Here is a 24,637-nt window from a genome sequence, read left to right as displayed (position 1 = left end):
TCTCTTGAAGTAATTGGTTGACTCCTCGGTCTTCGAGTTCCACTGTAGATCTTCCTTTAATGCCTTCAGATCTAAGCAGGGGATTCAAATAGGGATGAGTACGAGTGTACTCAACAAGTTCATTATAGGAAAGAGGTGTTTAATGCACTAGCTACAGCCATAGACCAGAAATTCATAGGCAATGCAAGTTTTTGTAAACATTTTTTCAAAAGGTTGATTTTATTCTGAAGAGCTATGTCCGCCAGTCTTCACCGGTTGATAGAACTTCATGTAGTTCCTTTCCAGCACCGTTCGCAGTTCCAAACCCGGAACAGGGAGTGACAAGCCACAATTTGATACACTCTGCAGAGGTGTGTTACTTTACCCATAAGAGATCTTATCCTTGTTACCAACCAAGTGGCCAAACTCGTCCACACTTCCTTGGTGTGAGGCCAAGTATAAGTCATAGCCAATCACTGGGCCTTCCTGCGACCCCTCATACCCACCCTTTTGTAATCCATTGGCCTCGATTGACTCATATGATCAATCCCTGGGCCAGCCCGTTACAATCCATCATAGGTACAACCCGTAGTAGAAGCAATGAGCTTTGTCCTCCAGGGCTTCCTCCCTACCTAAGCATATCCCAGCTAGCCACCTACGGTTGTACCCATTGATATGCGAGAGGGAAAGAACAGCTGACTATTCCATCCCACTCCAGATCTTATGGTAAACATGATTATTACGACGCAAGAACCACTGAACGACATTTGTTGTTAATCCTATGTGAGTATAAACCCATTGCAATGGAACCTCCACCGGACTCATACCATGGTTCCATTGCCAACCACATAGTCAAATTCATAGTTACGAAAATAGTCTTTTGGTTTTTTATGCAAGAGTGATAAGTATAGTACTTTGCAAGTAATTTGATAAAAATACTCGAAGTGACATGAACAAGTGATGAACTTGCCTTTCTTGACTGCAAGATTATGCAGGCAAGGTCTTCGATACGCAATAACAACAAATTCTGAAATAGCTTCATCGTCCGATAAGGACGATGTCTAAAGGATTAGCAAGGATGCAATAGTGCATAAGGATGAGATGCAATCGCTCTAAGCGTGAACTAACCCCGATGGTTTAGGATTAGTGAGTTGGAATGATTGGTGTGTTGCACTTTTAGAGTGATTTGTGACGCCCCAAAACCGGTACCATGAGGATCCCAGCGAATCCGCCGAAATCCGCACGATATCGATTCTAGGAGACGCACCACCAAGCGCCTCGTACACGCCGAAGCATGCACGCGATGCGGGTGGAATCAATCACGAGCGGTAACATTACAACAGGATTACAATAGAGCCCACAAGAAACAGATATATTACAACAACAACTCCAACGAGTCAAGATACAAATATACAACATAAGATCCAAATCATACAGAAGATCAAATACATCCGAGTACGGACAAGATACAAATTTGGACTAAGAGTCCTGAAGATAACCAGTGGTGTCCATAACCCTGCCCAGGCCAAGCCGGAAGGGTAACCTTGCTAGCGTCGTCTTCATCGAACATATCTTCATACCTGCCCGGTTATATCCCGTAGAAGCAGCAATAAGTACGGGTTCGTACTTAACAAGACTTCAAGACGTATAAGCATTCGTCAACCAGTCGTCCTTTGTACTTGAGGCACGCAGGGGACTTAGAGGACGCAAGAGGAACGTCATAGGCAATATGGTGGGGTTAAGCGGCAGCGCGCAAGCACTAAAAACCTATAGAGACACTCTACAACAGTCGTCTATCAGAGAAGGTGAGAGAGCGTAACTAACAGTTCTATACTCTGCAAACATAACACGGCCGATGTGTTCCCCCCTCGCAAGGAAGTACTTACAAGGGCACTCACACGGTTGTCAAGTTTTACCCATGTTTTATTGAAGTTGTGCTAACTTACTACGCAAGTTATTAGTATTGAAACAACGGGTGTAAGTTGTCTATGGTCGAGTCATACAGCTCCAAGTCGTCCATAACCGCGGATGCGGCTTATCGATAAGATTTTACCCTGCAGGGGTGCCCAAATGTGCCCACACGCACGATCAACCCAACCTAGCAAGGGAAGGATATCACGACTCGCACTCTCCTTCACGACAACAATGTCCAGGAAGCCACCTAACTAAGTTGAACCCGAATCGAAGTCCGGCCGACTCTCCGAGATGGACCTAGCTGTTTGCGACCATGACTTCCGAGGGTCAAAACACACACTGGGGCGAATGACCCGCTTCAGCACGCGATAAACGCTCGTGCCGCACATATACGTGCATACCAGAAACAAGGGATACAAGGCACCCAGGGGCTTCCCAAAGTAAATAAGTAACAAGCTGGCATGCACGCAATAACAAATGGTAAAACATTACGAACTAGTTGTGGCCACTGGACAAAGCTGTAGATTCCGGCAGTGGTCGAGGGGAGACCTGTACATACCCACGTGTGGTTAGAGCGCTCAGTCTCGGAACAGATAACAGGAACTCGGGTCCTAAGCTTTAAAGAAACACAAGTGAGCCGCCATAAAACGAGCAACTGACCCACCGATGTCTCCGCTTAACAATTATTAACAAGTAACCATGATACTTCCACAGATATAACCATGTAGCATGTGTCATGATTTCCCAACAGATAACCCGATAAGATTGCGGTAACGGTAACGAGATAAAACAGCACTAGCATGCACTACGACTCGCAAGGCAGACCCGATAACCAAGCAATAGCTGTAGGTGGTTGGTGGAGGCAATATAGGCTGCTTGAGGTAACAAGTGGAAGGGACACGTGACAAGAACGCAACTCAAGGATAGCATGAGGGAGAAGGCAAAATAAAATAGGTGAGCGACTTCTGCAGGGGCAGAAGTATAGGGGAAATGCTTGCCTGTTAAAGCTTGCCGAGGGACATCCGGAGAACTCGTCGTATCTCACAACACCACTTCGCGATCCTATCCGGGAAGAAGCAAATGCTGGACAAACAACGTATGCAAATCTTACAACTACGGATAAAGAAGAATCGGCATGAGCAAGATGATATGCATGACATGGCAAGCATGATGCGATGCAACTTATATCCATATTAAGCGGGATCGGAACCCCGAACAAACAATTATAAGGTTCAAGTTGTTTATCTACCCCGTGATACGCGTTCAACACGCGTCCGTTGGGAACCCCAAGAGGAAGGTGTGATGCGTACAGCGGCAAGTTTCCCTCAGTATGAAACCAAGGTTATCGAACCAGTAGGAGCCAAGAAGCACGTTGAAGGTTGATGGCGGCGGGATGTAGTGCGGCGCAACACCAGGGATTCCGGCGCCAACGTGGAACCTGCACAACACAACCAAAGTACTTTGCCCCAACGAAACAGTGAGGTTGTCAATCTCACCGGCTTGCTGTAACAAAGGATTAACCGTATTGTGTGGAAGATGATTGTTTGCAGAAAAAAGAGAACAAAGATTGCCGGAGATTGTATTTCAGTAAAGAGAATTGGACCGGGGTCCACAGTTCACTAGAGGTGTCTCTCCCATAAGATAAACAGCATGTTGGGTGAACAAATTACAGTTGGGCAATTGACAAATAAAGAGGGCATGACCATGCACATACATATCATGATGAGTATAGTGAGATTTAATTGGGCATTACGACAAAGTACATAGACCGCCATCCAACTGCATCTATGCCTAAAAAGTCCACCTTCGTGTTATCATCCTAACCCCTCCAGTATTAAGTTGCAAAGCAACAGACAATTGCATTAAGTATGGTGCGTAATGTAATCAACAACTACATCCTTAGACATAGCATCAATGTTTTATCCCTAGTGGCAACAGCACAACACAACCTTAGAACTTTCTCACATCGTCCTGTGTGTCAATGCAGCATGAACCCACTATCGAGCATAAATACTCCCTCTTGGAGTTACAAGCATCTACTTGGCCAGAGCATCTACTAGTAACGGAGAGCATGCAAGATCATAAACAACACATAGATATAACTTTGATAATCAACATAACAAGTATTCTCTATTCATCGGATCCCAACAAACGCAACATATAGAATTACAGATAGATGATCTTGATCATGTTAGGCAGCTCACAAGATCCGACAATGAAGCACAATGGGGAGAAGACAACCATCTAGCTACTGCTATGGACCCATAGTCCAGGGGTAGACTACTCACACATCACTCCGGAGGCGACCATGGCGGCGTAGAGTCCTCCGGGAGATGATTCCCCTCTCCAGCAGGGTGCCGGAGGCGATCTCCTGGATCCCCCGAGATGGGATCGGCGGCGGCGGCGTCTCTGGAAGGTTTTCCGTATCGTGGCTCTCGGTACTGGGGTTTTCGCAATGGAGGCTATTTGTAGGCGGAAGGGCAGGTCAAGAGGCGGCACGAGGGCCCCACACCACAGGGCCACGCGGCCAAGGGGGGGCCGCGCCGCCCTAGGGTGTGGCCCCCTCGTGGCCCCTCTTCGTCTCCTCTTTGGACTTCTGGAAGCTTCGTGGCAAAATAGGACCCTGGGCGTTGATTTCGTCCAATTCCGAGAATATTTCGTTACTAGGATTTCTGAAACCAAAAACAGCAGAAACAAAGAATCGGCACTTCGGCATCTTGTTAATAGGTTAGTTCCAGAAAATGCACGAATATGACATAAAGTGTGCATAAAACATGTAGATAACATCAATAATGTGGCATGGAACATAAGAAATTATCGATACGTCGGAGACGTATCAGCATCCCCAAGCTTAGTTCTGCTCGTCCCGAGGTGTAAAACGATAACACGTATAATTTCGGAGTGACATGCCATCATAACCTTGATCATACTATTTGTAAAGCATATGTAGTGAATGCAGCGATCAAAACAATGTATATGACATGAGTAAACAAGTGAATCATAAAGCAAAGACTTTTCATGAATAGCACTTCAAGACAAGCATCAATAAGTCTTGCATAAGAGTTAACTCATAAAGCAATAATTCAAAGTAAAGGCATTGAAGCAACACAAAAGAAGATTAAGTTTCAGTGGTTGCTTTCAACTTATAACATGTATATCTCATTGATATTGTCAACATAGAGTAATATAATAAGTGCAATAAGCAAATATGTAGGAATCAATGCACAGTTCACACAAGTGTTTGCTTCTTGAGGTGGAGAGAAATAGGTAAACTAACTCAACATTGAAAGTAAAAGAATTGTCCTCCATAGAGGAAAAGCATCGATTGCTATATTTGTGCTAGAGCTTTGATTTTGAAAACATGAAACAATTTTGTCAACGGTAGTAATAAAGCATATGTATCATGTAAATTATATCTTACAAGTTGCAAGCCTCATGCATAGTGTACTAATAGTGCCCGCACCTTGTCCTAATTAGCTTGGACTACCGGATCATCACAATGCACATGTTTTAACCAAGTGTCACAAAGGGGTACCTCTATGCCGCCTGTACAAAGGTCTAAGGAGAAAGCTCGCATTGGATTTCTCGCTATTGATTATTCTCAACTTAGACATCCATACCGGGACAACATAGACAACAGATAATGGACTCCTCTTTTATGCATAAGCATGTAACAACAATTAATAATTTTCTCATTTGAGATTGAGGATATATGTCCAAAACTGAAACTTCCACCATGGATCATGGCTTTAGTTAGCGGCCCAATGTTCTTCTCTAACAATATGCATGCTTAACCATAGGGTGGTAGATCTCTCTTACTTCAGACAAGACGGACATGCATAGCAACTCACATGAAATTCAACAATGAATAGTTGATGGCGTCCCCAGTGAACATGGTTATCGCACAACAAGCAACTTAATAAGAGATAAAGTGCATAATTACATATTCAATACCATAATAGTTTTTAAGCTATTTGTCCCATGAGCTATATATTGCAAAGGTGAATGATGGAATTTTAAAGGTAGCACTCAAGCAATTTACTTTAGAATGGCGGAAAATACCATGTAGTAGGTAGGTATGGTGGACACAAACGGCATAGTGGTTGGCTCAAGTATTTTGGATGCATGAGAAGTAATCCCTCTCGATACAAGGTTTAGGCTAGCAAGGCTTATTTGAAAAAAACACAAGGATGAACCGGTGCAGCAAAACTCACATAAAAGACATATTGAAAACATTATAAGACTCTACACCGTCTTCCTTGTTGTTCAAACTCAATACTAGAAATTATCTAGACCTTAGAGAAACCAAATATGCAAACCAGATTTTAGCATGCTCTATGTATTTCTTCATTAATGGGTGCAAAGCATATGATGCAAGAGCTTAAACATGAGCACAACAATTGCCAAGTATCACATTACCCAAGACATTTATAGCAATTACTACATGTATCATTTTCCAATTCCAACCATATAACAATTTAACGAAGAAGAAACTTCGCCATGAATACTATGAGTAGAAACCAAGGACATACTTGTCCATATGCTACAGCGGAGCGTGTCTCTCTCCCATAAAGTGAATGCTAGGATCCATTTTATTCAAACAAAACAAAAAACAAAAACAAACCGACGCTCCAAGAAAAACACATAAGATGTGACGGAATAAAAATATAGTTTCAGGGGAGGAACCTGATAATGTTGTCGATGAAGAAGGGGATGCCTTGGGCATCCCCAAGCTTAGACGCTTGAGTCTTCTTGATATATGCAGGGGTGAACCACCGGGGCATCCCCAAGCTTAGAGCTTTCACTCTCCTTGATCATGTTGCATCATACTCCTCTCTTGATCCTTGAAAACTTTCTCCACACCAAACTTAGAACAACTCATTAGAGGGTTAGTGCACAATAAAAATTAACATATTCAGAGGTGACACAATCATTCTTAACACTTCTGGACATTGCATAAAGCTACTGGACATTAATGGATCAAAGAAATTCATCCAACATAGCAAAAGAGGCAATGCGAAATAAAAGGCAGAATCTGTCAAAACAGAACAGTTCGTATTGACGAATTTTAAAATGGCACCAGACTTGCTCAAATGAAAATGCTCAAATTGAATGAAAGTTGCATACATATCTGAGGATCACTCACGTAAATTGGCATAATTTTCTGAGTTACCTACAGGGGAAAACAGCCCAGATTCGTGACAGCAAAGAAATCTGTTTCTGCGCAGTAATCCAAATCTAGTATGAACTTTTCTATCAACGACTTTACTTGGCACAACAAAACACTAAACTAAGATAAGGAGAGGTTGCTACAGTAGTAAACAACTTCCAAGACACAAAATAAAAACAAAATACTGTAGGTAAAAACATGGGTTGTCTCCCATAAGCGCTTTTCTTTAACGCCTTTCAGCTAGGCGCAGAAAGTGTGTATCAAGTATTATCAAGAGACGAAGTGTCAACATCATAATTTGTTCTCATAATAGAATCAAAGGGTAACTTCATTCTCTTTCTAGGGAAGTGTTCCATACCTTTCTTGAGAGGAAATTGATATTTTATATTACCTTCCTTCATATCAATGATAGCACCAACAGTTCGAAGAAAAGGTCTTCCCAATATAATGGGACAAGATGCATTGCATTCAATATCCAAGACAACAAAATCAGCGGGGACAAGGTTATTGTTAACGGTAATGCGAACATTATCAACTTTACCCAAAGGTTTCTTTGTAGAATGATCAGCAAGATTAACATCCAAATAACAATTTTTCAGCGGTGGCAAGTCAAGCATATTATAAATTTTCTTAGGCATAACAGAAATACTTGCACCAAGATCACATAAAGCATTACAATCAAAATCTTTAACCTTCATCTTAATGATGGGCTCCCAACCATCCTCTAGCTTTCTAGGAATAGAGGCTTCGCGCTCTAGTTTCTCTTCTCTAGCTTTTATGAGAGCATTTGTAATATGATGCGTGAAAGCCAAATTTATAGCACTAGCATTAGGACTTTTAGCAAGTTTTTGCAAGAACTTTATAACTTCAGAGATGTGGCAATCATCAAAATTCAAACCATTATAATCTAAAGCAATGGAATCATCATCCCCAATGTTGGAAAAAATTTCAGCAGCTTTATCATAGGCAGTTTCAGCAGTTTTAGCAGTTTCAGTGCGCTCGCTTTGCATTAGAAGTGAAAACATTGCTAACACCAATTCTTTTATTATTATTAGTAGGAGGTGCAGCAACATGTGTAGCATTAGCATTATTAGTGGTGGTAATAGTCCAAACTTTAGCTACATTCTTCTCTTTAGCTAGTTTTTCATTTTCTTCTCTATCCCACCTAGCACGCAGTTCAGCCATTAATCTTATATTCTCATTAATTCTAACTTGGATGGCATTTGCTGTAGTAACAATTTTATTATGATGATTTTCATTAGGCATAACTTTCGATTTCAAAAGATCAACATCAGCAGCAAGACTATCGACTTTAGAAGCAAGTATATCAATTTTCCCAAGCTTTTCTTCAACAGATTTGTTAAAAGCAGTTTGTGTACTAATAAATTCTTTAAGCATGGCTTCAAGTCCAGGGGGTGAATTCCTATTATTGTTGTAAGAATTCCCATAAGAATTAGCATAGCCGTTGCCATTATTATAAGGATATGGCCTATAGTTGTTACTAGAATTGTTCCGGTAAGCATTGTTGTTGAAATTATTATTTTTAATGAAGTTTACATCAACATGTTCTTCTTGTGCAACCAATGAAGCTAGTGGAACATTATTAGGATCAATATTAGTCCTATCATTCACAAGCATAGACATAATAGCATCAATCTTATCACTCAAGGAAGAGGTTTCTTCGACCAATTTACCTTCTTACCTTGTGGAGCTCTTTCCGTGTGCCATTCAGAGTAGTTGATCATCATATTATCAAGAAGCTTTGTTGCTTCACCAAGAGTGATGGACATAAAGGTACCTCCAGCAGCTGAATCCAATAAATTCCGTGAAGAAAATTTAGTCCTGCATAGAAGGTTTGGATGATCATCCAAGTAGTCACCCATGGGTTGGGCAATTTTTAACCAGAGATTTCATTCTTTCCCAAGCTTGAGCAACATGTTCAGTATCTAATTGTTTAAAATTCATTATGCTACTCCTCAAAGATATAATTTTAGCAGGGGGATAATATCTACCAATAAAAGCATCCTTGCATTTAGTCCATGAATCAATACTATTCTTAGGCAGAGATAGCAACCAATCTTTAGCTCTTCCTCTTAATGAGAAAGGGAACAATTTTAGTTTAATAATATCACCATCTACATCTTTATACTTTTGCATTTCACATAGTTCAACAAAATTATTAAGATGGGCAGCAGCATCATCAGTAACTAACACGGAAAATTGCTCTCGCATAACAAGATTCAGTAAAGCAGGTTTAATTTCAAAGAATTCTGCTGTAGTAGCAGGTGGAGCAATAGGTGTGCATAAGAAATCATTATTATTTGTGGTTGTGAAGTCACACAACTTAGTATTTTCAGGGTTGGCCATTTTAACAACAGTAAATAAAGCAAACTAGATAAAGTAAATGCAAGTAAACTAATTTTTTTGTGTTTTCGATATAGCAAACAAGATAGCAAATAAAGTAAAACTAGCAACTAATTTTTTTGTATTTTGATTTAGTGCAGCAAACAAAGTAGTAAATAAAACTAAGCAAGACAAAAACAAAGTAAAGAGATTGAGAAGTGGAGACTCCCCTTGCAGCGTGTCTTGATCTCCCCTGCAACGGCGCCAGAAAAAGCTGCTTGATACGCGTTCAACACGCGTCCGTTGGGAACCCCAAGAGGAAGGTGTGATGCGTACAGCGGCAAGTTTCCCTCAGTATGAAACCAAGGTTATCGAACCAGTAGGAGCCAAGAAGCACGTTGAAGGTTGATGGCGGCGGGATGTAGTGCGGCGCAACACCAGGGATTCCGGCGCCAACGTGGAACCTGCACAACACAACCAAAGTACTTTGCCCCAACGAAACAGTGAGGTTGTCAATCTCACCGGCTTGCTGTAACAAAGGATTAACCGTATTGTGTGGAAGATGATTGTTTGCAGAAAACAGTAGAACAATATTGCAAAGAGATTGTATTTCAAGAAAGAGAATTGGACCGGGGTCCACAGCTCACTAGAGGTGTCTCTCCCATAAGATAAACAAAGATGTTGGGTGAACAAATTACAGTTGGGCAATTGACAAATAAAGAGGGCATGACCATGCACATACATATCATGATGAGTATAGTGAGATTTAATTGGGCATTACGACAAAGTACATAGACCGCCATCCAACCGCATCTATGCCTAAAAAGTCCACCTTCAAAGTTATCATCCGAACCCCTCCAAAGTATTAAGTTGCAAAGCAACAGACAATTGCATTAAGTATGGTGCGTAATGTAATCAACAACTACATCCTTAGACATAGCATCAATGTTTTATCCCTAGTGGCAACAAGACAACACAACCTTAGAACTTTCTCACATCGTCCTGTGTCAATGCAGGCATGAACCCACTATCGAGCATAAATACTCCCTCTTGGAGTTACAAGCATCTACTTGGCCAGAGCATCTACTAGTAACGGAGAGCATGCAAGATCATAAACAACACATAGATATAACTTTGATAATCAACATAACAAGTATTCTCTATTCATCGGATCCCAACAAACGCAACATATAGAATTACAGATAGATGATCTTGATCATGTTAGGCAGCTCACAAGATCCGACAATGAAGCACAATGGGGAGAAGACAACCATCTAGCTACTGCTATGGACCCATAGTCCAGGGGTAGACTACTCACACATCACTCCGGAGGCGACCATGGCGGCGTAGAGTCCTCCGGGAGATGATTCCCCTCTCCGGCAGGGTGCCGGAGGCGATCTCCTGGATCCCCCGAGATGGGATCGGCGGCGGCGGCGTCTCTGGAAGGTTTTCCGTATCGTGGCTCTCGGTACTGGGGTTTTCGCAACGGAGGCTATTTGTAGGCGGAAGGGCAGGTCAAGAGGCGGCACGAGGGCCCCACACCACAGGGCCGCGCGGCCAAGGGGGGGGGGGCCGCGCCGCCCTAGGGTGTGGCCCCCTCGTGGCCCCTCTTCGTCTCCTCTTCGGACTTCTGGAAGCTTCGTGGCAAAATAGGACCCTGGGCGTTGATTTCGTCCAATTCCGAGAATATTTCGTTACTAGGATTTCTGAAACCAAAAACAGCAGAAACAAAGAATCGGCACTTCGGCATCTTGTTAATAGGTTAGTTCCAGAAAATGCACGAATATGACATAAAGTGTGCATAAAACATGTAGATAACATCAATAATGTGGCATGGAACATAAGAAATTATCGATACGTCGGAGACGTATCACCTCGCATATTAAATGTTGGTTAGCATGGCATAACATGGCAGGGGTTCGCTACTTCAATTTTAATCGGAGCGGGGACACCTTAATCGGTGTTCCGAAATACTCCGCATTTATTTATTAGGTGTGATGCAAACTACCACGAGTCAACATGATGCGAAATGCAAACAAGCATATGAATGTCATATTATTATTCCTCGCAATTTTCTGATAGAAATACACATAAAGTTTACAGTAATTAGATTTATAAAACAAGAGTTATAATTAAACAAGGTTTACAAAATAGGAATTAAAAGAGCAGGCTAGCTGAAAGATTCTGGGCCGGACCTGGCCTGTAACGGCGAATAGAAGCACTGAAGCAGCACCTACGCTTGGACTTGATGCTGATACCATCGTGAAAAAGATCAAGGCCGTAGCCACTGGGCTGCTTTGATGGTGCTGGAATTGTTTGGATCATGCGTAGAAAGAACTATCTCCAGGGGTGTGGAATCTGAACAAACAAAGTGAAAGATGATGGATTTAATTGGCCGCTGATCTGAACAAAGGAGCTCAGCCGAACCAACGAAAGGAAAACAATTGACCTGAAATTCAGATGTTCAGTAGGTACAGACCGCTGCAGATTTTTGGACAAGTTAACTGTCCGAGACACCTCTACCTGACGGAGATGCATAACAGGGGGGACGCACGGCTCGGAGAAGATGGCGTCGAGCATGGCCCTGACGACGGAGGGCGAACGGCCAGGGAGAAGAGGGCATCGGGCGTGCGCCCCGACTGGACGGAAGTGGTGGAGTAGGCGCCGGGACAAGGGTTCCACGGAGAGTCGTCGGCGACAAATTTCTGCGAGCAGAGTGACAGTGAACGCCGGCATAACGAAATTAGAGGGGGATGGAGAACAACGAGAGGCCTGCGAGGAGCACACGCTCACCATGATCGAGATGGAGGCCTCGGACTGGCCGGGGAAGGTCAGCGGCGGTTAGAATCGAAGAAGAATCATGGCGACCGGCGCGGGGAATCGGCGACCTTGCGCTCGACCATCGAGTCACATCTCGATTCCTCACACAGGGGTGGTGAGGACGACGACGCGGAGATCCTGGTGCCTTCTGCTCGACGAGGGGCGGTCTGGAGCGGCAGCTCCATGGCGACGAGGTGACGGTGTGCTCGGTGGTCTGAACCTCGTTTTCTGCCTTCTCTGTTTGCTTCGAGGAGGGAAAAGCATGTGGCGGCGTGGCTGGGAGGAAGAGAGGTAGGGTTTGCAGGAGGCTTCGATTCTGGGGATTAAAGAGGAGGAGAAAGTAGCGCTAGTGGTGCTGTGACGTGAGCAGACATTCGCCTCTCGCGTGAACTAGAGGAGGAAGAGGCCAAACAGGAAGTGAACCAGATGGGCTAGTGCTTCTTTCTCTTTTCCCTGTGTCTTCCGTTTGTGCTTCTCTATTTCTCTTTTCTTTGCTGAACTTTCAGAATAAAACAAAGAGGGGAGAGGGAAGGTTTAAAACAAGTTTGAATGTTTGACAATATTTGAAATAGATTTGGAAATAGTTCTTCAACATATCAAAAATAATAACATTTTGGTTTTATTATTATTAAAACTAAGATAAAGAAGAAGGGGTTTAAATAAACTAATTTTCTTGATAGTTTTTATTAAAACATGGAAGGTGATAAAATGCCATGATTATGCATAAAAGAAAAATAACAAACAAATCTAATATGGGGATATTCCTGGGTCGCTACAATCGACACCACTAACAAGGAATCTCGCCCCGAGATTCCACGTCCAGGTACGGGGGAAGAGAGGTGAACTATCGGATTTTCAGACGACGTGTCGATCTTCTCGACACCACTAACAAGGGTTGTTGCTCCGTCGATGATGAGATGCTTCCAACATAATTCTTCAAAGATCGGACCTATTAGGTTAAGGCAAAGATCGTCCAACCCACGTGAAAACCTAAGACTCAGAGAACTCAGATAAGAGAGAAGACTCAAAACTCGCAAAGATAAGAGGAGAAAGAATAGAGGTAAGGAGAAAAATCAGAGCTAATCAGAACTATCCAACGAATTTCAATAAAATAGTTTGGACTCTCTAAACTCAACGACCGTTGGCAAGGTTATCCTAAAGGCTGGACTAGTGGGGTACCGTCAACCTGATGCTCTGATACCAACTTGTGACGCCCCAAAACCGGTACCATGAGGATCCCAGCGAATCCGCCGAAATCCGCACGATATCGATTCTAGGAGACGCACCACCAAGCGCCTCGTACACGCCGAAGCATGCACGCGATGCGGGTGGAATCAATCACGAGCGGTAACATTACAACATGATTACAATAGAGCCCACAAGAAACAGATATATTACAACAACAACTCCAACGAGTCAAGATACAAATATACAACATAAGATCCAAATCATACAGAAGATCAAATACATCCGAGTACAGACAAGATACAAATTTGGACTAAGAGTCCTGAAGATAACCAGTGGCGTCCATAACCCTGCCCAGGCCAAGCCGGAAGGGTGTAATATCCTAGGTAATGGGGTTACAAAAATAGAGGAAACAGATGTGTGCATTGCATTCATGCATAGAAAATCTGGGGAATTTTCGCGCTTTAAAGTAAAACAGTCACAGTAACTGAAGTTTCACTTGACCTTGGTGGAATTGAAGTAGCTCATCAAGTCAAGCGCTACAAACCTCAATGTGACTTTGATGAAACCTTGTTTTGGGTAGAGATGATATGATCTAAGGGGTTAGATCAAATGGAACTAATAATCAACACAACAACACTTTACTAAATGATCAATTGCTTGATCTCAAAACAGATCATAATATGGTAAACCTTGCCATAGCATATGAACATCTATTCAATTACAAACCAAGTAACAATAAAATGGAGAAAACATTATTGACTTATCTTCCCCATGTCTTAAACTAATCTATGCTCTTATCATAGACCTTATGATATCCATTCTACTTTAATCTTGGAAGCAAGACAAGGAGATCAACCCTAAAAATATATATTCTTCTCTATTCCAAATAGTTAAGCATCAAACCTAGAGAGGTGAGAGTTCTATTATAATTATTAGAGAAGCAATAACAAACCTTGAGCTAAACCTTGGATATACATCCAAGTATTCAAATCATCATCTTTAAGAGGAACCCTAGCATATTATTCAAGACATTCCTAGAGAGAGAAACCATTTATGTTAAACATAGATATTGATGATCACATCAATCCCTATGGAGCCTAACCTTAAGTTAGTATTAAAGTCCTTTCCAAAATGAGAGAGACCAATCATACAAAACATAGCTTTATCTATTTAAGAATAAAGGACAACCATTGAACTAGAGTATTAGGAGTACACCATAAACTAGAATAATCCATTCTTATATAAGAGAGATCAATTATGGTGTTACACTCAAGTTAGTTGAGGCAACACTTGAGTTTGAGGGAGAGAACTACCCATATACCCAGATGATAATATCATCATTGATTAAGTAGAACCCTAACATAATATCTCAGGCATTCTCCTGGGATATAAACTAAAGAGACAATCATAGTAGACCCATACAAGAAGGTAAATTAGAAGTGCTATACCTTGATTGATCTAGACAATGCTTGATCATGGAAGTGAGAACCCATTTAATGAGAGATCCCTAGGAATCCAAACCTTGATCATTATAAATTGAGTGATGATCATAAACCCTAAGAACTTGAGGTAAAAATGTTAAGAACAAGATGATCATGCCTAATCCATGATCATGCTCTTGAGGTATTAAGGATAAACCCTAAAAGGATAAGTAGATATCCTTCACCACATGAAATCATAGGGAGGTAATTAATAAGCAACCCTAAACTTATATTCCAACCTTAACTTGTGAATCACTTGGTGATCATAAGAAGAATCCTACCATATCTATGTTTCATAAATTGAAGAACCTAAGAAAACCTTAGAGTAAAACTCCATACTTTATATGGTGAGAAACCAACAATCCATTTGACCAAAGTTAACTATAAAAATAAGTATTACCAATCTAGTTGCTTCAATAATAAATTGAGGATAGTAATGAAAGTCAATTGGTGGAAGATAAAACCAATTCCCAAGTCCTCATTCACTAAAGAAGCACATAAACAATTAAGCAAGTAAGCATCTTATCCTGGATAGGGGAGACTAAACCCTAACTAATGTAATATGATATCATCTCAACTCTATAACCTAGAATTATACCTCAATCTTAGTTTATGTATCCCTATGGTGATCAAAATATAAAGATAGGCCCTAATTGAAATTGAAACCAATTGCCATTAGGTAAATATCATTAGCATCCTAGTATGGCATATTAATTAAATCTTATGCTTCACTTCTTGAACATAAGAAACAAACCTTGTGCTACATTTTATAAATTGAAATCACATGTGTGGTAATAAACCACTCAACTTTAAAATCAAGATCAAACCATAATTAGAGTTGTATTACTCAAAGTATTTCAAGGTGATATTAACATACCATAATAGTGCTACCTGAAAATAGGGTTATAATCCAAACTACAAGATCTTAATAATAAAGGTTCACATAAAATCATATGCATGGGACTAAATTCTCAATTAAAAGATCAAACCATAATGAGAAACTCTAAAAACACTTAAGAGTAGAAATTCTCAATTCTAATAATTCCAAACAGAGTTGATTACACAAGAAAAAGAAAATTAAAATGAGTGCATAAAATCATGACTAATAATAGTTTGCAATGTAGCTCACATATATTAAATGTTTATCCCAAAAACAATGCAGGAAAGCATTCATCCTTTAATATTCCTACTGAAATTCAAATTATTTGATACCTGCATGGTATCACATGATTTAAATTTGAATTAAAACAAGAATTATAAAACAGAATTGAAAACAGAAAATAGAAAAAAGCAAAAAGAGGAAAAATAGAGAGAAGCTTACCTGGTCGAGCAGCCCACCAGCACAGCCCAACTACTGGCCCAACTGCACCAGCCCAGCACAGCCCATAGTGGCCAAAGTACCCCTTCGTTTAAAAAAAAGAGAGGAGAGGGCCATCCTCATCCTCTCCAGTACGCAGGCCGGCCAGCTCGACGCCGTGCCTCCCTTCTCTTCGTCGCTGGCGTCCTCTCCTTCACCGGCAGTGTGACGAGGCGCGCCCTGGCGCCATATAAAGGCCCTCGACGAACCCTAGTTCCCGGTTTCTTCCTCCTCTGCTCGAATTCCTCTCAGACGAAACCCTGGCTCCGCCAGTCTTCCTTACCGCCGGCGAACGAGGCCTCCCCGAGCAGAGCTAAGCACACCCGCGTGACAGCCGTCCTCGACAAGCTCAGCCCACGGAAGGAATCGAGCTGAGGTGCTCGAGATTGACGCCGACGCCATCGTCTTCTCTGACACCGGCAACACCAAATTTTGGCAAGCCGGACTCCCCCGAGCTTCGCCGACCATACCGTCGCATTCCTGGTGAGCCTGTGTTGGGTTAGAGCTTCATTTCGCATCCGTTAGGCCCCTGTAGCCCATAATCCATCGAAGGCCGGAGCCCGCCGCCGCAGATAGTGATCTCCGGCGATGCTCCGGTGGCCGTTTGGGAAAACCAACACCACCGCAGTACTCAGCGTGTCGAGGGGGCCCAGTAGAGCCTAGCCGCGCGTCCCGGGGCGCCAGAAATTGGCGGCGCCGCCGCGTGCTGTCTCGCCGGCGTTTAACCGTCGGCGAGGTCAAACGCCCGGTCAAATCTGACCAACCTTCGTCCGCGTGGCAGCTGACGTGGACTAGGGTCCACCAGTCAGTGACACGGGTAGAACCCCAACCGGTACACTTAGCCTTTTCTGTTTAAAATTAAATGCAGTAAATTACTGCAACTTCAAATAAATTTAGAAAATCCAAATTAAGTCAGAAAAATATAAATGAGATATTAAAATTCTTAGAAAAGAAAACTCTATCCAATAAAAATATAAAATGAAATTTTTATTTTTAATAAAAATTTCATTATTTAATACTTGTTAATTAAGCCTTTAATTCTAATTCCAAATTCAATTAAAATTCAATAATTAGTAAAAATCTCATAAAATAAATAAAAACCAGTAAGTAAATAAGGAAAACATTAAAATTAATTTTCCTTTTCTATTAACTTATTAAATCCTTATTAGGAGGATTTAAAACCCTGATTAATAAATACCTTAATTATTAATTGTTTAAAAATAATAAAATATCAAATCTAATATTATTTTTATTTCAAAATTATTAATAACTTCAACTTTATCAATGAAGTTATTAATCCAATAATTATAGGGTAATTAACAAACCCTAATTCCATATTGAATGATAGTACAACCCTATCATTTCATGTGAAATCCTAAAACCCTAACTCCATTAGGAACCCTAGATCCATTATTACATGTGAACCCTAGATAGTTTCCAAACCTAAACCCAAGTTCACATGTGATCATATTACTTCAACAATAGTCATATAACCATAATAGCAACTAAATATTTGCCATGACTACATCAAATATAGAACCCTATCACTAGCAATTTAGTATCCCATGTGTTCATCTTCATCAGACCTAAATAACCAAGTAGGGTCAACCAAGTGTAAACCCTAGATCCTATTACCAAAGCCATCATCCTTATTAAATCCTATTTAGCATCACACCAATGTGATGAACCTCAAGAGCAACTATGCCAAATCTTGAGAATTACCTAACCATATTCCACTAAACCCTACTAGTGCTGGATACATATCAACCATCCTATTTAGGAGCCAATTAAACTTTACTTAATAGAACCAACAGTAAAACCTAGACCACCTCAACCCTAATTGATATACTTCTTATTACTTAAGAAGTATGTTCTTCGAAAGTTATTCTTTTGAAGAAAATAAGGAATCATCATCAACCCTACTTATAAGGACCTATAAACCCTAGCTAGCTATCACCAACAAGATAAACCAGTCTTGATAGCAACCTTGTATGAACAAATGCTTAGGATGCCTAGGCTTAACTCAGCCTTACTAGACATAGGTATTGATGAATCCAACATTGTTGGGATCCATCTACTACTTACTCCAGAAACCAATTAGAAAACCATAGAACTCCACAAACCTAATTATCATACTTGTTCTTCATTAAAGAACTTGTTCTTCAAAAGTTATTCTTTTAAAGTATATGATAATTAATCAGTAACCATGCCCTATAGTACTAAAACTGACCACTATTCTTTACTTGTTAACATTATGCCAATTATCATTCTTTGTGTGCTCAATTGATTATTATGCTTTATTATCTACCTGTTTATGATACCAAGTAATCACATCTGAATAAGAACCTTATTTGTGAATCACTCTAAAAAGTGCAACACACCCTGAACCAATTATCACAACTCACTAATCCTAAATCATCGGGGTTAGGTCACGCTTAGAGCGATTGCATCTCATTCGTATGCATTATTGCATCCTTGCCAATCTTTTAAACATCGTCCTTACCGGACGATGATGCTATTTCAGAATTTGGAGTTATTGCGTATCGAAGACCTTGCCTGCATAATCTTGCAGTCAAGAAATGCAAGTTCATCACTTGCTCATGTCATTTGAGTATTTCTATCAAATTACTTGCAAAGTACTATGGTTATCACTATTGCATAAAAACCAAAACCACTACTTTCATAACTATGAATATGACTATGTGGTGGGCAATGGAACCATGGATTGTGTTGATATGGTGGAGGTTCCATTGCACGGGCTTATATCCATCTAGGAATAAACAACAAATGTCGCCAGTGATTCTTGTGCCGTAATAACCGTGTTAACCATAAGATCCGGAGTGGGACGGAGTAGTCAAAAGTGTTTCCACCTCTCGTTCATCAACGGATGCGCTCTACCGTAGTACACTTGTAATCCAAGGGGGCAAGCTGGTGAGGCTGGGGAGTTCTAAGTCCCCACGGCATTGTCCGTAGTACACTTGTCGCCCGAAGGAGCAAGATGGTGAGGCTGGGGAGTCCTAAGTCCCCACGGTATTGCGGTCTATGATGGGTTGCAGCTACCGGCGAAGGAGTTTGGTTCGATCCCAGACTGTCGTCGTGGTCGGGGTCCACCCTGAAATATATGGGAATAATGGGACCGGCGAGGACCCAGGGTCGGGGCATGCAACAAAGGGTGGGTGTTCGAGGTAGCGGAGGAACATAGGAAGTGTGGACAGGAATGTACACCTGGTTGGCACCAAGGATAAGATCTCTTATGGGTAAAGCAACACACCTCTGCAGAGTGTAAAGAACCGTGACCTGTCACTCCCTGTTCCGGGATATGGAACTGCGAACGCGGCCGGAAAGGAGCTCCATGAAGTTCTAGTAAACCGGTGAAGGCTGACGGACATAGTTCTTCTGAATAAAAGCAACCTTTTGAAGAAATGGTTATGAAAACCTGCATTGGTATTAGACTTTCTGGTCTAATGCCGTAGCTAGTGCATTAAACACCTCTTTCCTATAATGAACTTGTTGAGTACGCTCATACTCATACCACTCTTAAATCCCCTGCTTAGATATGGAGGCATCGAAGGAGGATCTACAGTACAACTCGAAGGCCGAGGAGTCAACAACTACTTCAAGAGACAAGACCTGTCAGAAGAGTCAGATACCACATCCAACAAGGAGAAAACCTAGATTAGCAATAGAAAGGAACTTTCTTCCTAAATCTAGCTCCTATTTAGCTAGAATCTATGCTTAGCCCCTATAGCTAGTTAAATACTCTACAAATAGAGTTCGTGATAAGACTAGACTACGAGTCGTACTTCTGGAGTTATTTGCAGTTTTACCTCATTGTAAAGTAGGAGGCTGTGATGATCTTATGTAACAGAGTCAATGTTGTAATTCTATAGACATGCCTTGGACCCGCATATGTTTCTGTTGTACCACTCTGAGCGATATAATACTAGTGGAACGGTGTTTCATTGGTGTTATATCAGACTTGCATACTACACCATGCAGTGGTATGCCGGGTCACCACAAAGGGTAACCTTGCTAGCGTCGTCTTCATCGAACATATCTTCATACCTGCCCGGTTATATCCCGTAGAAGCAGCAATAAGTACGGGTTCGTACTTAACAAGACTTCAAGACGTATAAGCATTCGTCAACCAGTCGTCCTTTGTACTTGAGGCACGCAGGGGACTTAGAGGACGCAAGAGGAACGTCATAGGCAATATGGTGGGGTTAAGCGGCAGCGCGCAAGCACTAAAAACCTATAGAGACACTCTACAACAGTCGTCTATCAGAGAAGGTGAGAGAGCGTAACTAACAGTTCTATACTCTGCAAACATAACACGGCCGATGTGTTCCCCCCTCGCAAGGAAGTACTTACAAGGGCACTCACACGGTTGTCAAGTTTTACCCATGTTTTATTGAAGTTGTGCTAACTTACTACGCAAGTTATTAGTATTGAAACAACGGGTGTAAGTTGTCTATGGTCGAGTCATACAGCTCCAAGTCGTCCATAACCGCGGACGCGGCTTATCGATAAGATTTTACCCTGCAGGGGTGCCCAAATGTACCCACACGCACGATCAACCCAACCTAGCAAGGGAAGGATATCATGACTCGCACTCTCCTTCACGACAACAATGTCCAGGAAGCCACCTAACTAAGTTGAACCCGAATCGAAGTCCGGCCGACTCTCCGAGACGGACCTAGCTATTTGCGACCACGACTTCCGAGGGTCAAAACACACACTGGGGCGAATGACCCGCTTCAGCACGCGATAAACGCTCGTGCCGCACCTATACGTGCATACCAGAAACAAGGGATACAAGGCACCCAGGGGCTTCCCAAAGTAAATAAGTAACAAGCTGGCATGCACGCAATAACAAATGGTAAAACATTACGAACTAGTTGTGGCCACTGGACAAAGTCAGTAGATTCCGATAGTCGAGGGGAGACCCGAAGCATACCCAAGTGTGGATAGAGCGCTCGATCTCGGAATGTATAACAGAACTCGGGTCCTAAGCTTTAAAGAAACACAAGTGAGCCGCCATAAAACGAGCAACTGACCCACCGATGTCTCCGCTTAACAATTATTAACAAGTAACCATGATACTTCCACAGATATAACCATGTAGCATGTGTCATGATTTCCCAACAGATAACCCGATAAGATTGCAGTAACGGTAACGAGATAAAACAGCACTAGCATGCACTACGACTCGCAAGGCAGACCCGATAACCAAGCAATAGCTGTAGGTGGTTGGTGGAGACAATATAGGCTGCTTGAGGTAACAAGTGGAAGGGACACGTGACAAGAACGCAACTCAAGGATAGCATGAGGGAGAAGGCAAAATAAAATAGGTGAGCGACTTCTGCAGGGGCAGAAGTATAGGGGAAATGCTTGCCTGTTAAAGCTTGCCGAGGGACATCCGGAGAACTCGTCGTATCTCACAACACCACTTCGCGATCCTATCCGGGAAGAAGCAAATGCTGGACAAACAACGTATGCAAATCTTACAACTACGGATAAAGAAGAATCGGCATGAGCAAGATGATATGCATGACATGGCAAGCATGATGCGATGCAACTTATATCATTATTAAGCGGGATCGGAACCCCGAACAAACAATTATAAGGTTCAAGTTGTTTATCTACCCCGCATATTAAATGTTGGTTAGCATAGCATAACATGGCAGGGGTTCGCTACTTCAATTTTAATCGGAGCGGGGACACCTTAATCGGTGTTCCGAAATACTCCGCATTTATTTATTAGGTGTGATGCAAACTACCACGAGTCAACATGATGCGAAATGCAAACAAGCATATGAATGTCATATTATTATTCCTCGCAATTTTCTGATAGAAATACACATAAAGTTTACAGTAATTAGATTTATAAAACAAGAGTTATAATTAAACAAGGTTTACAAAATAGGAATTAAAAGAGCAGGCTAGCTGAAAGATTCTGGGCCGGACCTGGCCTGTAACGGCGAATAGAAGCACTGAAGCAGCACCTACGCTTGGACTTGATGCTGATACCATCGTGAAAAAGATCAAGGCCGTAGCCACTGGGCTGCTTTGACGATGCTGGAATTGTTTGGATCATGCGTAGAAAGAACTATCTCCAGGGGTGTGGAATCTGAACAAACAAAGTGAAAGATGATGGATTTAATTGGCCGCTGATCTGAACAAAGGAGCTCAGCCGAACCAACTAAAGGAAAACAATTGACCTGAAATTCAGATGTTCAGTAGGTACAGACCGCTGCAGATTTTTGGACAAGTTAACTGTCCGAGACACCTCTACCTGACGGAGATGCATAACAGGGGGGACGCACGGCTCGGAGAAGATGGCGTCGAGCATGGCCCTGACGACGGAGGGCGAACGGCCAGGGAGAAGAGGGCATCGGGCGTGCGCCCCGACTGGACGGAAGTGGTGGAGTAGGCGCCGGGACAAGGGTTCCACGGAGAGTCGCCGGCGACAAATTTCTGCGAGCAGAGTGACAGTGAACGCCGGCATAACGAAATTAGAGGGGGATGGAGAACAACGAGAGGCCTGCGAGGAGCACACGCTCACCATGATCGAGATGGAGGCCTCGGACTGGCCGGGGAAGGTCAGCGGCGGTTAGAATCGAAGAAGAATCATGGCGACCGGCGCGGGGAATCGGCGACCTTGCGCTCGAATTACTGAGTCCCATCTCGATTCCTCACACAGGGGTGGTGAGGACGACGACGCGGAGATCCTGGTGCCTTCTGCTCGACGAGGGGCGGTCTGGAGCGGCAGCTCCATGGCGACGAGGTGACGGTGTGCTCGGTGGTCTGAACCTCGTTTTCTGCCTTCTCTGTTTGCTTCGAGGAGGGAAAAGCATGTGGCGGCGTGGCTGGGAGGAAGAGAGGTAGGGTTTGCAGGAGGCTTCGATTCTGGGGATTAAAGAGGAGGAGAAAGTAGCGCTAGTGGTGCTGTGACGTGAGCAGACATTCGCCTCTCGCGTGAACTAGAGGAGGAAGAGGCCAAACAGGAAGTGAACCAGATGGGCTAGTGCTTCTTTCTCTTTTCCCTGTGTCTTCCGTTTGTGCTTCTCTATTTCTCTTTTCTTTGCTGAACTTTCAGAATAAAACAAAGAGGGGAGAGGGAAGGTTTAAAACAAGTTTGAATGTTTGACAATATTTGAAATAGATTTGGAAATAGTTCTTCAACATATCAAAAATAATAACATTTTGGTTTTATTATTATTAAAACTAAGATAAAGAAGAAGGGGTTTAAATAAACTAATTTTCTTGATAGTTTTTATTAAAACATGGAAGGTGATAAAATGCCATGATTATGCATAAAAGAAAAATAACAAACAAATCTAATATGTGGATATTCCTGGGTCGCTACATGATTCCACAAACAAGGTTCTTATTAGGGTTTTGTTGTCGATGGCCTCCACGAGCATCATAAACATCAGAAAAATCATCACCCGACTGACCTTGCCTGCGTTGCGGTGACCGGGATTGCCGAGGTGCCGCATCCCTTGCCTCTAGACGCTGAACAACTGCAGTCAACCGATTAAGACTCTCGGTCACCACTCGTAAATTGTCATCACGCTCGCGATCACTAGTCGTCAAACGCACATTAAGCCTGCCCTCGACACCTGCAATATGTGTAGATAAATCCACAACCTTTTTGCGAAGATTTTTATTGGTGTCTTTAATCGATGTCAAGTGGATAAGCAGATCTTCAGTTACGACCCCAAGGAATATCATCTCCGTCTTGATCAGAATCCTCATGCAGCGACATCTCGAAAACAGAACAAGATCAAACTAGAAACATCCGTGAGAATTTTTTTTTGCACCGTGAACAACCTTGCTCTGAGTACCAAGATGATACTTCAAAAACTTGAAAAAAATTGCACCGTGAACAACCTTGAAAAAAAATTGCACCGTGAACAACCTTGATTTTTTTTTGCACCGTGAACAACCTTGCTCCGAGTACTTCAAAAGCTTCCAACAGGTCTTCGGTGTAAACCAGAACGGAACAGAAAATATTCAATCTCCAGGTTAGCTCGCAGGTGTAGTACCAGTACCGATTTCTTCCTGGCCTAGTCTCACGTGAAATAGCAGCAGTAGTAATTTTCAAGGTACAAGATCAAGCGACCAAAATAGCAGAAACAGATCTCTACCAAAAACTGACTTACACGCTAGATGCAAATCAGATTAAACAACAAGCAAACCCAAGGCCTGTGTGGGAATTACATGGACGATACAAACGGGAATCACGTACAAACTGAAGTAGCTCTCCAATTCAACGCACAACAGGAACAACCCACGATGGGGTTTCAACTCACGAACGAAACATGCTGGCGTTTTCTAGTTTAACTTGATCAAAAACGAATCTAGGGTTACATGAGGCGT

The 24,637-nt window shown here is 42.3% G+C and overlaps 2 long non-coding RNA genes across 7 annotated transcripts; both read right to left on the bottom strand.

Annotated features, from left to right (window-relative positions):
* Positions 1-1,324: 1,324 nt before the first annotated feature.
* LOC127300917 (uncharacterized) lies at positions 1,325-12,305 on the bottom strand. 3 transcript variants are annotated; one of them, XR_011748511.1, is made up of 5 exons: positions 12,200-12,305; positions 11,856-12,111; positions 11,602-11,764; positions 2,892-2,976; positions 1,325-1,559 (listed from the first exon to the last, which is right to left on the bottom strand). It is a non-coding gene; the product is annotated as an uncharacterized lncRNA (long non-coding RNA). The 3 variants fall into 3 exon arrangements; XR_011748512.1 differs by having other exon boundaries at positions 11,640-11,764; XR_007851668.2 differs by lacking the exons at positions 1,325-1,559; positions 2,892-2,976 and having other exon boundaries at positions 11,513-11,764.
* A 5,278-nt stretch (positions 12,306-17,583) lies between these two features.
* Positions 17,584-23,394, bottom strand: LOC139833319 (uncharacterized). Of its 4 annotated transcripts, none has more exons than XR_011748797.1 (5): positions 22,818-23,394; positions 22,474-22,729; positions 22,220-22,382; positions 21,648-21,732; positions 17,584-20,317 (listed from the first exon to the last, which is right to left on the bottom strand). It is a non-coding gene; the product is annotated as an uncharacterized lncRNA (long non-coding RNA). The 4 variants fall into 4 exon arrangements; XR_011748794.1 differs by having other exon boundaries at positions 22,258-22,382; positions 22,818-23,393; XR_011748795.1 differs by lacking the exon at positions 17,584-20,317 and having other exon boundaries at positions 21,256-21,732; positions 22,818-23,392.
* Between the last annotated feature and the right edge of the window lie 1,243 nt (positions 23,395-24,637).

Source organism: Lolium perenne, chromosome 7, assembly GCF_019359855.2.
Source record: "Lolium perenne isolate Kyuss_39 chromosome 7, Kyuss_2.0, whole genome shotgun sequence".
Classification (NCBI taxonomy): Eukaryota; Viridiplantae; Streptophyta; class Magnoliopsida; order Poales; family Poaceae; genus Lolium; species Lolium perenne.
Note: the sequence above shows the minus strand (reverse complement) of the source record. Positions and strands in the feature narration are given on the sequence as shown.